At 40.4% G+C, this 14,988-nt stretch overlaps 1 long non-coding RNA gene across 5 annotated transcripts in view; it reads left to right on the forward strand.

Moving 5' to 3' along the window:
- The window catches only part of LOC114487149 (uncharacterized), a 62,779-nt gene extending 54,484 nt beyond the window's left edge, over positions 1–8,295 (forward strand). For all 5 annotated transcript variants that reach the window (XR_008618522.1, XR_008618524.1, XR_008618523.1 and 2 more), the window contains 3 exons: positions 4,003–4,762; positions 5,368–5,505; positions 6,776–8,295. This is a non-coding gene — a long non-coding RNA (uncharacterized lncRNA). The remainder of the gene's footprint in view (positions 1–4,002; positions 4,763–5,367; positions 5,506–6,775) is intronic.
- Positions 8,296–14,988: the final 6,693 nt, after the last annotated feature.

Here is a 14,988-nt window from a genome sequence, read left to right on the forward strand (position 1 = left end):
AATGATGAAAAATCTGAAAGAGAAATTAAGGAAACACTCCCATTTACCACTGCAACAAAAATAATAAAATACCTAGGAATAAACCTACCTAGGGAGACAAAAGACCTGTATGCAGAAAACTATAAGACACTGATGAAAGAAATTAAAGATTATAGAAACAGATGAAGAGATATACCATGTTCTTGGATTGGAAGAATCAATATTCTGAAAATGACTATACTACCAAAGCAATCTACAGATTCAACGCAATCTCTATCAAATTATCAATGGCGGGCTTCCCTGGTGGTGCAGTGGTTGAGAATCCGCCTGCCGATGCAGGGGACATGGGTTCGTGCCCCGATCCGGGAAGATCCCACATGCCACAGAGCGGCTGGGCCCATGAGCCATGGCCGCTGAGCCTGCGCGTCCGGAGCCTGTGCTCCGCAATGGGAGAGGCCACAACAGTGAGAGGCCCGCGTACCACAAACAAAAAAACAAACAAACAAACAAACAAAAAATTATCAATGGCATTTTTTACAGGACTAGATAAAAAAATCTTAAAATTTGTTTGGAGACACAAAAGACCCCGAATAGCCAAAGCAGTCTTGAGGGAAAAAAACGGAGCTGGAGGAATCAGACTCCCTGACTTCAGACTCTCTTTTGGAGTTAATGTCAAAATGATTCAAATCAAGATGTGTTTTTTTTCTTTTTTTTTTTTACAAAAGTATTGCATATGTCTTATTAAAAGAGGGAATTCTATTTTAAAAATTAGCATATGCAGTAATAATATTTTCTAATGAGAAAATAAAATAAGATTATAACTTAATCTTCACACTAGGTAACTGTGAATAAGATGCATACTAAGTAAAGGTTTAGAGTTACTTTATACATAGGTATGTATTGATTTAAATACCTCTCTCCACCCAAGTATCCTCAAAGATCCAGGGAGATAAAACTGATACAAGAATATATTTAAATTCACATGTTCTTCCAAAATATTGTTGACATTTTGGATGACTGAAGATGTTGCTTGCCTAAAACAGAACACTTGTGTATCCATATTTTGTTTGTGATAAAATATTTTCATTTTTATGTGGCCATATGTATTCACTGTTTTCTTTGAAACATCTTTGAACACTCTTTAAATCTAAATTATTTTATTATACCTGGATAAATGTTCTAATAGCATTTTATAACAATTAATAATAATATTACAATAATTTTATTATTTTAAAATTTACTTTATCTTAGTGGGATCCAATTTAGCAATTTTTAAATGAATGGATTATTATTTGGTGTCAAGACTATAAACTCTTCACCTTGCCTTTCATTCCAAGGATTTTTTAGCATTTTTTTTCTAACATTTTTCTACAGGTTTATATTTTACATTTAAATCCATAAACCATTTTCATTTAATTTTGTATAAAGTGTGAAGTTTATGCTGAAATATATACATATATATTTACCTCTATGGATGTCTAATTGCTCCAGCTTCCTTTTGAAAAGCTACCATACTGAGTTGGTGTTGTACCACTGTCAAGAATCTGTTGGGGGGGTGGTGGTGGTGTGATGAATTGGGAGATTGGGATTGACATATATACACTAATATGTATAAAATGGATAACTAATAAGAACCTGCTGTATAAAAAAATAAATAAAATTTTAAAAAAACCTCATGGGTTATCAATTATTTAGTTTAAATTGTCTATTAGGTAGACAAAGTAATATAGAAAAAAAAATGCCATTGGAATTTTGATCGGGATTGCATCAAATCTATGGATGGCTTTGGTTAATACGAGTATTTTAACAATATTAATACTTCCAATCTGTGAACGTGGAATATCTTTCCATTTATTTGTGCATTTTTCAATTTCTTTCATCAGTGTCTTGTTGTTTCCAGTGTAGAGATATTTCACCTTCTTGGTTAAATTTATTCATAAGTGTTTTACTGTTTTTGATACTATTCTAAATGGGATTGTTTTATTTCTTTTTCAGATAATTTGTTATTGATATATAGAAATGCTACTAATTTCTGTATGTTAATTTTATATCCTGCAATCTTACTGAATTCATTAATTATATCTAACTGTTTTTTGGTGGAATCTTTAGGATTTTCTCTACATAAAATCATGTCATTTGCAAACTGAGACCATTTAACTTCTTCCTTTCCAGTTTAGATGCCTTTTATTTCTTTTTCTTGCCTTATTGTTCTGGTTAGGACTTTCATTACTATGTTGAATAAGGGTGGTGAGAGTGGGTACCCTTTTCTTAGTGGAAAAGATTTCAGTTTTTCATCTTTGAGTATGATATTAGCTGTGGGCCTGGCATATATAGACTTTATTATGATGGGATACTTTCCTTGTGTAACTAATTTGTTGAGAGTTTTTATCATGAATGGATATTGAATTTTGTCAAGTGCTTTTCTTGCATCAATTGAGATGATCATGTGATTTTTGTTTGTTTGTTTTTTGTGCTACGCGGGCCTCTCACTGCTGTGGCCTCTCCTGTTGCAGAACACAGGCTCTGGACGCACAGGCTCAGCGGCCGTGGCTCATGGGCCCAGCCGCTCCACAGCATGTGGGATCCTCCTGGACCGGGGCACAAACCCGTGTCCCCTGCATCGGCAGGCGGACTCTCAACCACTGCTCCACCAGGGAAGCCCCGATCATGTGATTTTTGTATTTCATTCTATTAATTGGTGTATCACATTTATTGATTTGCATATATTGAACCACCTTGCATCTCAGGGATAAATCCCATTTGATCATGGTGAATGATCCTTTTAGTGTGCTGCTGAATTTCAGTTGCTAGTATTTTGTTGAGAATTTTTGTAGTATTTTGTTGAGAATTTTTGTATCTATATTCATCAGGGATATTGGTCTGTGGTGTCCTTTTCTGGCTTGGGTATTGGGGTAATGCTGGCCTAGTAAAATGAGTTTGGGAATGTTCTTCCTCTTCAATTTTTTGGAAGAATTTGAGAAGTATTGGCATTAACTCTCTTCTAAATGTTTGATAAAATTCATCAGTGAAGCCATCTCGTCCTGAGCTTTGCTTTGTTGGGAGATTTTTTATTACTGATTCAGTCTTCCTAGTCCTTATTGATCTGTTCAGATTTTCTGTTTCTTTCTGATTCAGTCTTGCTAGGTTTTATGTTTCTAAGAGTTTATCCATTTCTTCTAGGTTGTCCAGTCTGTTGGCATGCAGTTGTTCATAATAGCCTCTTATGATCCTTTGTATTTCTGTGTTATCAGTTGTAATCTCTCCTCTTTCATTTATAATTTTGTTGATTTGGGTCCTCTCTCTTTTTCCTTGGTAGTGTAGCTAAAAGTTTGTAAACTTTGTTTATCTTTTCAAAGATCCAACTCTTAGTTTTGTTGATCTTTTCTACTGTTTCCTGTTCTCTAACTTTATTTATTTTTGCTCTAATCTTTATAATTTCTTTCTTTCTGCTAACATTGGGCTCAATTTGTTCTTCTTTTTCTAGTTCCTTGAGGTGTAGACTTTTTAGAGCATAAGAAACTTACAAATTATAAAAGTAGTAGATACCATACACCCAAGTAGATGGCTATTATTTAAACACACACACACACACACACACACACACACACACACACACACACTTCGTTTGTTTTACAAAAATAAAGTTACATTAGCTACTATTTTACCAATTCATTTTTACATAAAATACCATATTTTCTGTCTTAGGCTAGCTCTCATTTAAAATTGTTTCCTTAACAAGTATCTAGTAGGGCCTAATCCCCAAATGCATCTCCTCAGAGCCTAAAATGGTGCCTGCCACACAATAGGTGGTGGGGAAGCTGGATGAATGAGTGAATGTCAATTATAACAAAGGCGTCAAAGTGACTTTGTGTTAATTACTGTTTATAAATCACACAGTCCAACCACAATGCTAGAGTGTCCTTAGTAGAATCATTGAAACCCTGGTGTATTTCAGGTACTTTTAAAATTTTTTCTAAAAAGCTTAATTTAAAAGTATTCACTTAAAACCTATGGTTCATGCAGGTGGCGTTTAGACTCTGGATGTACAATTCAATCTTATTTGGAAGGACTCATCGTGGTCTCCCCTTCCCTTCAGAACCCCAGAAGCCTCCTTTTGTTGGTCTGTGGATATTAAGAGAGAAAGTGACAACAGTGACCTAAAATCTGGGATCCTCGTTCTATTCTGGGTCTGAGTGCCGATAAGGTTTTCAACTTTGGGGAAATTGCCATGTCCCTGTTTGTCTCCTCTTTTTCTGTTTAATGGTGGATGATGTGGATTCTCTCTGAAGAGCTCTGAGGTCCTGGGTTGGAAGTGGAAGCCGCCTCTGGTCTGGGGCGCGTCCCAGCTCCTTGGAGACTTGGAGCCCTAGGTACCACATCCCCTGGGCTCTGCCCTCTGCTCCCCCTCCCTCTCCTGGGCTCCTCCTCTCTCCAGCTCCCTCTCTTCCTCCCTCCATCTGTGTCCCTTTCTTTCTCCCTCTCTGTCTCTCTTTCCAGACGGTGTACACAACAACGTCCCTAGCAGGGTCCTGGGAGCCTCATGCTCCATCTTGGACTTCTGGAGTTCAGACACGTGGGGAGAAGCCCAGGCTGGCCTTCTAGAGACACATGGTCCCCCCGACAGCCAGAGCCAGCTTCCAGCCAGGAACAAACCATCAGAGACCATGCAGCCACATCTCTGCCTGATGTCCAAATTACTGGTCATGGAATCGGGGCAAAGAAAGAGGCTGCTCAGCTCTGGGGTGATAGAGTAGTTTCTGTGCAACAGCAGACAGGGACTCAGGTATATTCCTCTAATTTGAATGTAGGTACTAATCAGGCTATACTTTAGCATTCTCTGTATTTCCATCTCTGTCTTTTTTTTTTAATATTAATTTATTTTATTTTTGGCTGTGTTGAGTTTTCGTTGCTGCATGTGGGCTTTCTCTAGTTGCAGCAAGTGTGGACTACTCTTTGTTGTGGTGCGGGCTTCTCATTGCAGTGGCTTCTCTTGTTGCAGAGCATGGGCTCTAGGCGCGTGGGCTTCAGTAGTTGTGGCACGCGGGCTCTAGAATGCAGGCTCAGTAGTTGTGGCACATGGGCTCAGTTGCTCTGCGGCACGTGGGATCTTCCTGGACCAGGGCTCGAACCCGTGTCCCTGCATTGGCAGGCGGATTCTCAACCACTGTGCCACCAGGGAAGCCCCTCTGTCTCTTTTTATTTACACAAAATGCCATGTCATCACTTAAGTGGTACCGAGAATGAAATATTTAAAAGAATGTACTTCTGATCACACTAGAAAGGCTTTTTCCATTTTTTTTAGTATAAAATGATTATGATCTTTGAGTAGAAATTCATAGAATTAGTTCAAGACTCCCTAAGTTTATCAGTAAAGATCATCTCTTTCAGTGGCTGTGGATACTGGTGCAGTGGACAGAGAGACAGTCGAGCCCATGTCTTCTTGAGCTACCAGACATCATCCTCTGAGCAACTTCACAGCTTCTCCATGTAGACCTGCATGTCTGCTCATCAGTGATAAAAGAAAAGGTAAATTCCAAATTTCATTCCTACTCATTGGTCCATTTGTCCTTTGCTCCCCAAGTATCTACCGGAAAACCAGGGCATGTGAACGGATCTTTGCAACAGCTTCTGGAAGTGGAATTAACAGTTATGGTGAATGTCAAAGCTGTCAAGATGCTCTGGCATCTAGCCGGTCGACTTCCTGGGAAGTTTAGAAACTGAAACTCATCTTCTCGGCAGGACCACCGGCTAGTGGACAACAGGGCCCCTGGGCGTGGGTGCCTCCTGTTGGACCTGCTGCGCTCTAACCCTCCTCCTTGCAGCTGCCCCTTCGATAGTGTAACCCAGCCCATCACTCACGGCGAGCCGCCCTTGCTGGTGCCAGGGGAACAGGGCACTCTCCTGCCCAGATGAGTGTAGCCAACATGCTCCGATGGTCACTGGCCTCTTCCCTGTAGACCTGAGGATAGCAAAACAGCAATTCACCTTCTGAAAGGTTCTTTTCCATGATACCAAGTCCTTAATGTTTACAAGTTGCCTTTTTCCTGAACACTCTTTCCTCAAGCTCATTTACAATAAGCACCCACCAAATGGGGCAATGCTCTCTGCAAACATCACCTGCTGTGAGGTAATCCCCGTGGGAGAATGTCTGTGTGAGCAGTTTACACACCCAGACAACCTGCCTGTCCACTTACTCTGCACCAACACTTACCAGGAGCAGGATTTTGATTTACAAAATCCACTGCATATACTTTAGAGAATCTCTTTCCTCTTTCTCTCTCTCTCTCCTTTTTTAAAAGTAATAATGACTTTGGATCCAGACTGAGGAAAGTCTGTATTCCTTTGTAGTGGTAAAAAAAAGTGATACCTACTCTTGTTGATCTATGCAGTGTTCCCACAGCAAAAAGCAACAGAGATTCAGAAACATCATCAGATTGTCTTTCTTTATTCAAAGAACATTGAAAATTGTGTATATTTACAGACACCAAACCCTAGAAATTGGAAAGAGATAAAATTTACTGGCATATTGTTGAAAGCCAAGCATAGCTGGAATTTTTCTTTCTTCTTGCAAGCATGTAAGCATATATACAATCATAGATTTTGTTGGTGCTTCTGATTTATTCAACAGTGTTCTTGATTCCTATTCTATTACTCTTAGATGTGCATCTTGAAGACATTCATTATAAGACTTTCCTCAGATCAGAGAGATGAAAAACTGTTTCCATTTTTAGTCATTTAAAAAGGACACTAAGACGTGTGCTCACTCAAAAAATGTTTAAGTCTGAGCTTGTGTTAGTTTTGCAGCTGGGGCCCATCTGACTGGAATTTGTGATTGATTGTGAAGCGGCACCTCCCTCTAAGGCACTGCTGATGCTTTTCTGTAGAAAAGGAAGAAAGTCCCCTCCCACCTCTGTCGCGTCAGTGGTGAAAGCAGCTGGCTTGGCTTTGCGGACGTGTCATCTGACGTGACCAACAAGAGTGTCTGACGTGCTGGTGTCTGTGATGTCAGTAGGCTAGACCATCCTGCCAAAGTGCAATGACACGAAAAAACTGCACTTAGGGAAAGAAAATGCCACGAAAGCCCTAAAGATCTGAAGCAGGGGGACCTCTGGGGTCAGCGACAGGGTGGAGACAGAGAGGCACAAGGAAACCAGCGCGACACAGCTGTCCTGTCCCCAAGCAGCGAGTGCGGCATCCCCTGTGGTGGAAAGTCCTGTGAGGGCCACACCGTGTGAAGACAGGCCCCTTGCCTGCTGAAGCCCTGCGGGTGCCCAGAGAGGTGCGCTGGCACTGCATGGGGCAGAGAGGGACCGGAAGACGGGTCCTCCCTGAGAGCTGGCCTCAGGACATGCTCGGTGGAGTGCCAGCAGGTGGTGATCCCGGTGAGGTCTCAGAGGCCTTTCAGGAGGAACACTGGTCTTACATAAGTGATTTCAGAAAACAGGAAAGAAAAAAACACATCCCAACTTGTTGTATGAGACTGGCAGAACCTTGATACAAAAACCGGATAAGGACATCACCAGAGAGGAAAATCACACGATGAACATGGGTGCAGAAATCCTAGACAAAATATTAGCAAACTGAAATCAGTAAAAGGAGAAGGAAAAATACCTCATTGTCAAGGTGGATGTGTTTTAGAAATAGATTATCATTAGAGAATCAATCAATAAAATTCAATGTACTGACATGTGAAATGAGAAAAATAATATGTTCACCTAAGTAGACTTATAAAATGCATTAGACGGAGTTCAACATGCATTCATAATTTTAATAAAAGCACACCTCTTACTTATCAAACTAAAAATAGACAGGGACTCCCTTAATCTGATAAAGGATAGACCTGCAGCAAACACCACAGGGACTCCCTTAATCTGATAAAGGATAGACCTGCAGCAAACACCGTACTCAATGGTGAAATGCAGAGAATTTGCCTGAGAGGTGAACAGAGGACAGGGCTGTCACCTAACACCACTTCTATCCAACTCTGTGTTGGATGGCTCCTCCAGAGCAATAAGGACTAAAAGAGTTAAAGTTATAAAGACTGCAAAGGGGGCTCCCCTGGTGGCGCAGTGGTTGAGAATCCGCCTGCCGATGCAGGGGACACGGGTTTGTGCCCCGGTCCGGGAAGATCCCACGTGCCGTGGAGCGGCTGGGCCCGTGAGCCATGGCCGCTGAGCCTGCGCGTCCGGAGCCTGTGCTCCGCAACGGGAGAGGCCACAACAGTGAGAGGCCCGCGTACCAAAAAAAAAAAAAAAAAAAAAAGACTGTAAAGGAATAAATAAAATTATCATTACTCACAGATGAATGTGCACATAGAAAAACCACAGTAAATCTATAGATAAGTTAAGAATTAATAAGTGAGCTTTGCACTGTTTAATATACTAAAAATTGTATATTGTATTGCATTGTATTTCTTTTTCCCCCTTTTTATTTTTGAAAAAATTTTCTGAGTTTTAAAAAAATAAATTTATGTATTTTATTTATTTATTATTTTTGGCTGCGTTGGGTCTTTGTTGCTGTGCATGGGCTTTCTCTAGTCACAGCAAGCGGGGGCTACTCTTCGTTGCAGCGTGCAGGCTTCTCATTGCAGTGGCTTCTATTGTTGCAGAGCACAGGCTCTAGCGCGCAGACTCAGTAGTTGTGGCACATGGGCTTAGTTGCTCTGCAGCATGTGGGATCTTCCCAGACCAGGGCTTGAACCCGTGACCCCTGCATTGGCAGGCGGATTCTTAACCACTGTGCCACCAGGGAGGCCCTTTTTGAGTTTTTTGCATTAATTTGTTTTATTGGAGTATAATTGGTTTACAATGTTGTGTTAGTTTCTACTGTACAATGAAGTGAATCAGCTATATGTATACATATGTCCCCTCCCTCTTGGACCTACCTCCATCTCACCCATCTAGGTCATCAGAGAGCACCGAGGTGAGCTTCCTGTGCTTTATAGCATGTTCTCCCTAGCTACCTATTTTACACATGGTAGTGTATATATGTCAATACTGATCTCCCAATTCGTCCCACCCTCCCCTTCCCCTCCCTGTGTCCACATGTCCATTCTCTATATCTACATCTCTATTCCTGCCCTGCAAATAAGTTCATCTGTACCATTTTTCTAGATTCCACATATATGTATTTATATATGATATTTATTTTTCTCTTTTTGGCTTACTTCACTCTGTATGACAGACTCTGGGTCCATCCACATCTCTACAAATGACCCAATTTCATTCCTTTTTATGGCTGAGTAATATTCCATTCTGTATCAATTTACATTCCCACCAACAGTGCTAGAGGGTTCCCTTTTCTCTACACCCTCTCCAGCATTTATTGTTTGTAGATTTTCTGATGATGGTCATTCTGACTGGCGTGAGGTGATACCTCATTGTAGTTTTGATTTGCATTTCCCTAATAATTAGTAATGTTGAGCATCTTTTCATGTGCCTCTTGGCCATCTGTATATCTTCTTTGGTGAAATGTCTATGCATTGTATTCCTACAGTCAAGAAACAAACAAAAACTAAACATTTGTAAAATATGCCATTAAAGTAGCATCAAAAAATGTCAAACGCTCAGAAATCTAACAAAAGACCTCTACAGGCAAAATTATAAAACTTCATTGTGAGACACTGAAAGAGCCTAAACAAATGGCAAGCTAGGGAGGCCCATGAATTGGTAGATGCAACACTGTGATATAAAGTCTTCCTGGGCTTCCCTGGTGGCACAGTGGTTAAGAATCTGCCTGCCAATGCAGGGGACACAGGTTTGAGCCCTGATCTGGGAAGATCCCACATGCCGTGGAGCAACTAAGCCCATGGGCCACAACTACTGAGCCTGCGCTCTAGAGCCCGCGAGCCACAAGTACTGAAGCCTGTGCGCCTAGAGCCCGTGCTCCGTAACAAGAGAAGCCACCGCAATGAGAAGTCTGCACACCGTAACAAAGAGTAGCCCCCACTTGCCGCAAAAAGAGAAAAGCCTGCGCAGCAATGAAGACCCAACTCAGCCAAAAATAAATAATTAAAATAAAATAAATAAATTTATAAAAAAAAAAAGTCTTCCCAAATTCATGAGTGTTTCCAAGTAGACTCAATAACACTTCAACAGGTTTTTGTTCATTTTATTCTTTTAGTGTAACTGGATAAGTTGCCTCTAGAATGTAGGTGGAGTTGCAGAATGAGGTGGGAAGGTTGCTGTGTCAGTGGTGCTGGGGGACAGGTTAGCCCACCAAGCAGAAGGCTGAAATGTAAATTCCAACATCTGGAACAAAACTTGGAGTCAGACTCAGTGGATTTCTTGTCCCTTGAGAATGTGTCCTATTGTCCTGGTTCTTCATGGGCTGGGTGATTTGGGATTGCATCCTGGCCGCGTGGAAAGGAAGCTGCGCAGGTCAAAATTCTGGCATTTTTCTCCATGGGATTGTTTCCTTTGCTTGGTAGGTGTTTTTTTGGCTAGGCTGGAGCTGCAAACAGTTTCTTGCGTGGTGGTTTCAGTCCATTCAGATCTCTTGTCTTCAGCAGACTTTGAGCTGTCGCACGTATGTGAGGTTTCCCTGCAGAGAAACGGTATTGTATAAGTTTTCTCCACAAACTTGATGAGTTATCTGTTACATGCAGCTGTTAGGAGACAATGGCCTGGATGGAGAGGACCAGCCTCTCTTGAAGCTTTACAGTTTTCCATTGCAGCCACAGGACTTCCCTTGTGGTCCAGGGGTTAAGACTTCGCCTTCCAATGCAGGGGGTGCGGGTTTGATCCCTGGTCGGGGAGCTAAGATCCCACATGCCTTGCGGCCAAAAAACCAAAATATAAAACAGAAGCAGTATTGTAACAAATTCAGTAAAGACTTCCAAAAAAAATGGTCCTCATCAAAAACACTAAAAGAAAAAAGAAAAACCCTAAGGGTCCTTCCAGCTGGAGTCTCTGCACAGAGGTTCACATTTCCACGTTCAGTGTGAAGATGCTGTGCGGCAGCTGAAGAGGTTTAGTGAAATCCAACTTAGTGACTGTTCTGTCTAAACTTGTATTATCCTCATTCCGTGAACTATTTAAAAATAGAGTAGTAAAAAAAGCCAACTAGGATCTGGAGGCCTATTAAACAATACTTTTCACTTTTCTAACAGCGTTTATTCAAAGAGAAGAATATATTTTAATAGCTGTTGAACTGGGTTCTTGCAGACCTCAACCTTTTCTCCTGGAATAAGTTAGGCATCTTAAGAACATGCATTAACTCCCACAGTCCATAATCCAGAGCAAACAGAAGTGGTAATGCAGACCTTCTCCAGTGTCGAACATGTGATCTTCTTTCCTCTTCTTGTCACCACCCATTGAGTGTTGGCCTCCAGGTTCATTCCTGGATCATTGATCTTACTCTACCTGATTTAGCAGACCAACCTCATCCTTTCCCAAGGTTTCAGTTACCACTTAGGTGGTAACTTTATCTCTAGTTCTACGTACCCTTTATCTTTATCTCTAGTTCTACGTACCCTTCTAGTGCTGGACTTAGGTATCCAACAACCTACTGAAAATTTCAGTTTCTCAAACTCTACGTGCTTCATATTTAACTTATCATCTTCTCTCACAAACTGCTTCTCCTCCTTTCTCTGGATCTTGGCAATTAGCACCACTGGTTGTCACAGGAGGGGCCATAGTGATGCAGTATGGTTGGCATCAGGGCTTTAAATTTAGTTTGAAAACCAACTAAGGGAATCAGGACCAGAAAGAGCCAGAGGGTGAGTGAAAATCATGAGAGGTTCAGGATTGGTGCAGGAAAACGACTTCTCCCATCAAATCTGTTGAGTAGGGGCAGGGCTGAAACTGGGAAATAAAGTCAAGAGTCAGGTCAGTCAGAGGTAAGGAGGAAGTGACTTTAATAGGATGAAGGAGTGAGGTTGGAAGGGCACCAGTGCTGCGGTGTGGGCATCTTGCCCTCCGGGCTGTTGGCTGCATGGTGACAGCCACACCGTGACACTTCCCTGAACACGCTGTGCTCTCTCACTCCTCTTGCTTTTGTACTTGCTGCTTACATTTCCTGATGTGCCCACATTTTTGTCTTTGTCTGAACTTTTCTTCTAATTGTTCAAGACTCAGATGAAGTATCTTCTGTGTGAAACCTTACCTCAAACTCTAGACAGAGTCACTCTCTGCTCTGTGTCCATCTCGTACATAGCTGTTTTTCTGCAGTCCCCACATTTTTGATGTCTGTTTATGTTTTTCTTTTACTTTACTTTTATTTTAATAAAAGTAATATGTAAAAATATTTTGAAGTTAAATAGTGGTTTCTGATTTCCAGAAACAGCAGACTGGATTAGTCAGATTAACTCTCCATCTAAAGACAATGAAAAGTATTATATAACATAGTTTTATATAATGAAAAATAACTTTAAAAGTATCAGAAATCTGAAAAGACAGTAGGAACTCCAAATTATTGTATGAGAGTCTGTAAAGAGAGTTATAAGCATACAAATATACTGTACGTGAGAGTATAAATGCTCATCAAATGTGCTCATGCCCTGAGGGCATTTCCTACAGGACCAGAGAGTTTTGGCTCTACATCCACAAAAGGGAAGAGGAACGGGGGCTTCCATGGTGGCACAGTGGTTAAGAATCTACCTGCCAATGCAGGGGACCTGGGTTCAAGCACTGGTCCAAGAAGGTCCCACATGTTGTGGAGCAACTAAGCCCATGCACCACAACTACTGAGCCCTCATGCCACAGCTACTGAAGCCCGTGCGCCTAGAGCCCATGCTCCGCAACAAGAGAAGCCACCGCAATGAGAAGTCTGTGGCAATGAAGAGTAGCCCCCGCTTGCTGCAAGTGGAGAAAGCCCACGCGCAGCAACGAAGACCCAAAGCAGCTAAAAATAAATAAATTAAATTTAAAAATAAAAAGAGAAGAGCAACAGAAGTCAATCCCAGTATCCGAGGTCTTAAAGGAGACAGTCCTGACATTAAGCTGGTTCCTGGAAAGGGAATCACACTCAGAGTAAGGGTGAATCATACCTAAATCCACCCTCTACCCCAACCATGGAAGATTTTAAAGAAAGCTGCCTTGGTAAAAAAAAACAGAACAGGAGAAAAAAAAAAGAAAAAATTCCAGAGATTTGGGGACCACAGATCAACTCTTATAAAGATTTGCATGTGGGTACACACAATCCAGAACTCAGAGGGCAGGGAAGATCAAGCTATGGAATTGGTTTGAGATGGTTGCACCTGTTAGTATGCCCTAACATTTTTAGAAAGGAATACAAATGCTCTCCGAAGGAGGGCATATACATCCTAGACTTTGGGTAACCAACAAGTTCAAGTAATTTTCAAGGACAGTGACAAGCAGGAAGTCAGAGATAACAAGGTACCAAAGTGAAAGTGGTGGAGGTTGGTAGGGAGACAACATGAATGAGAATTAGGAGAACATAAAAGTAACAGAAACATAACTGTACAGATGTCAAAGAATGAAATTATCAAACATACATTTTGAAACAACTAAATATATCATGTTTAAAGAAATAAAATGAAAACTGGAAATATATCCAGGAACCATAAAACTATGAAAATAGAACTTCCAGAAATAAATACAATAACCAAAATTTAAAACTCAATGTGTATCTTATAAGACAAAGAGAAAATTTTCAAGTCACCTAAAGAAAATGGGCTGATCACCTTCAAATGATTGACAGTTACTCACATCTGGATTCTCAATTGCAACATTCAAAGCAGAAAACAGTTTATTGATATCTTCAACTGCCAACCTAGGATTCTATATTTAGTGAATCTGTATTTCATGAATGAGAGTGGAGTAAAGGCATTATCACAAGTAAAAGCTGAAATAATCACCAATGAATTCCTCACTATAGGGAATTCTAAAGGAGATACTCAGGCAGAAGATAAGTGATCCCAAACGCAAGTTCTGAGATACAAAAATAGAATAACAAAGAGAGAAATGAACAAACAGGTAAATGTAAATGAACATTGACTGAATGCAATGTTAATAATAATATTTAGTGGGGCTTAAAAAGGAGAGATAAATTATGGGGTATAAATGGAGTTAAAGTGTTCTAAAATCCTTGTATTATCCAAGAAAATAATAAAGGTTTTATTTTATTTTTTTGATAATCTAATCATTGGTGCTATAATTTCTAGAGTAAGATAATTAGAATGCATAACTTCCAAACTAATAGAGGGAAAAATTGAATAATAAGGAATTATTTATTTATTTATTTATTTATTTATTTATTTGTGGCCGTGTTAGGTCTTTGTTGCGTGCGCGGGCTTCTCATTGCGGTGGCTTCTCTTGTTGTGGAGCACGGGCTCTAGGCACGTGGCCTCCAGTAGTTGTGGCACTCAGGCTCAGTAGTTGTGGCTTGCGGGCTCTAGAGCGCAGGCTCAGTAGTTGTGGCGCACGGGCTTAGTCGCTCCACGGCATGTGGGATCTTCCCGGACCAGGGCTTGAACCTGTGTCCCCTGCATTGGCAGGCGGATTCTTAACCACTGCGCCAACAGGGAAACCCTAATAAGGAATTCTTAGCCAATCAAAACACTACAGAAAAGGAGAGAAAAGATAGAAGACGTGGAACAAGTAGAAATTACAAAATAAGATGGCAGATTTTTAAATATTATCTTAATAATTACATTAAACATAATTCAATTCTATGATTTAAAAAAAGACAAATAGTGCTATACTGGATTTTTAAAAATTGAACTCTGTATACCATGAGAATAAAGGGAGAATAATAGTAAAATGATGGAAAAATATGTCATTTGTATATGCAAAGATATTTGGTATAAATAGATCAATACCAGACAAAATAGACTGTATCAGGCAAAAAGCATTGTGAGAGATAAAGAAGGATACTTCATGATGATAAAAATTTAGATAGGATTATCTAAATTTGTAGGTATCTCATAAAAATATATAAAGCAAAAATTTGATAGAGCTATAAGGAGAAATAGACAAATTTACAATTATAGAGGGAAATTTTATTCTTCTCAGGGATTGATAGATATAATGAGACCAAATAAATAAA

This window comes from Physeter macrocephalus, chromosome 11 (assembly GCF_002837175.3).
Source record: "Physeter macrocephalus isolate SW-GA chromosome 11, ASM283717v5, whole genome shotgun sequence".
In the NCBI taxonomy this organism is placed as follows: Eukaryota; Metazoa; Chordata; class Mammalia; order Artiodactyla; family Physeteridae; genus Physeter; species Physeter macrocephalus.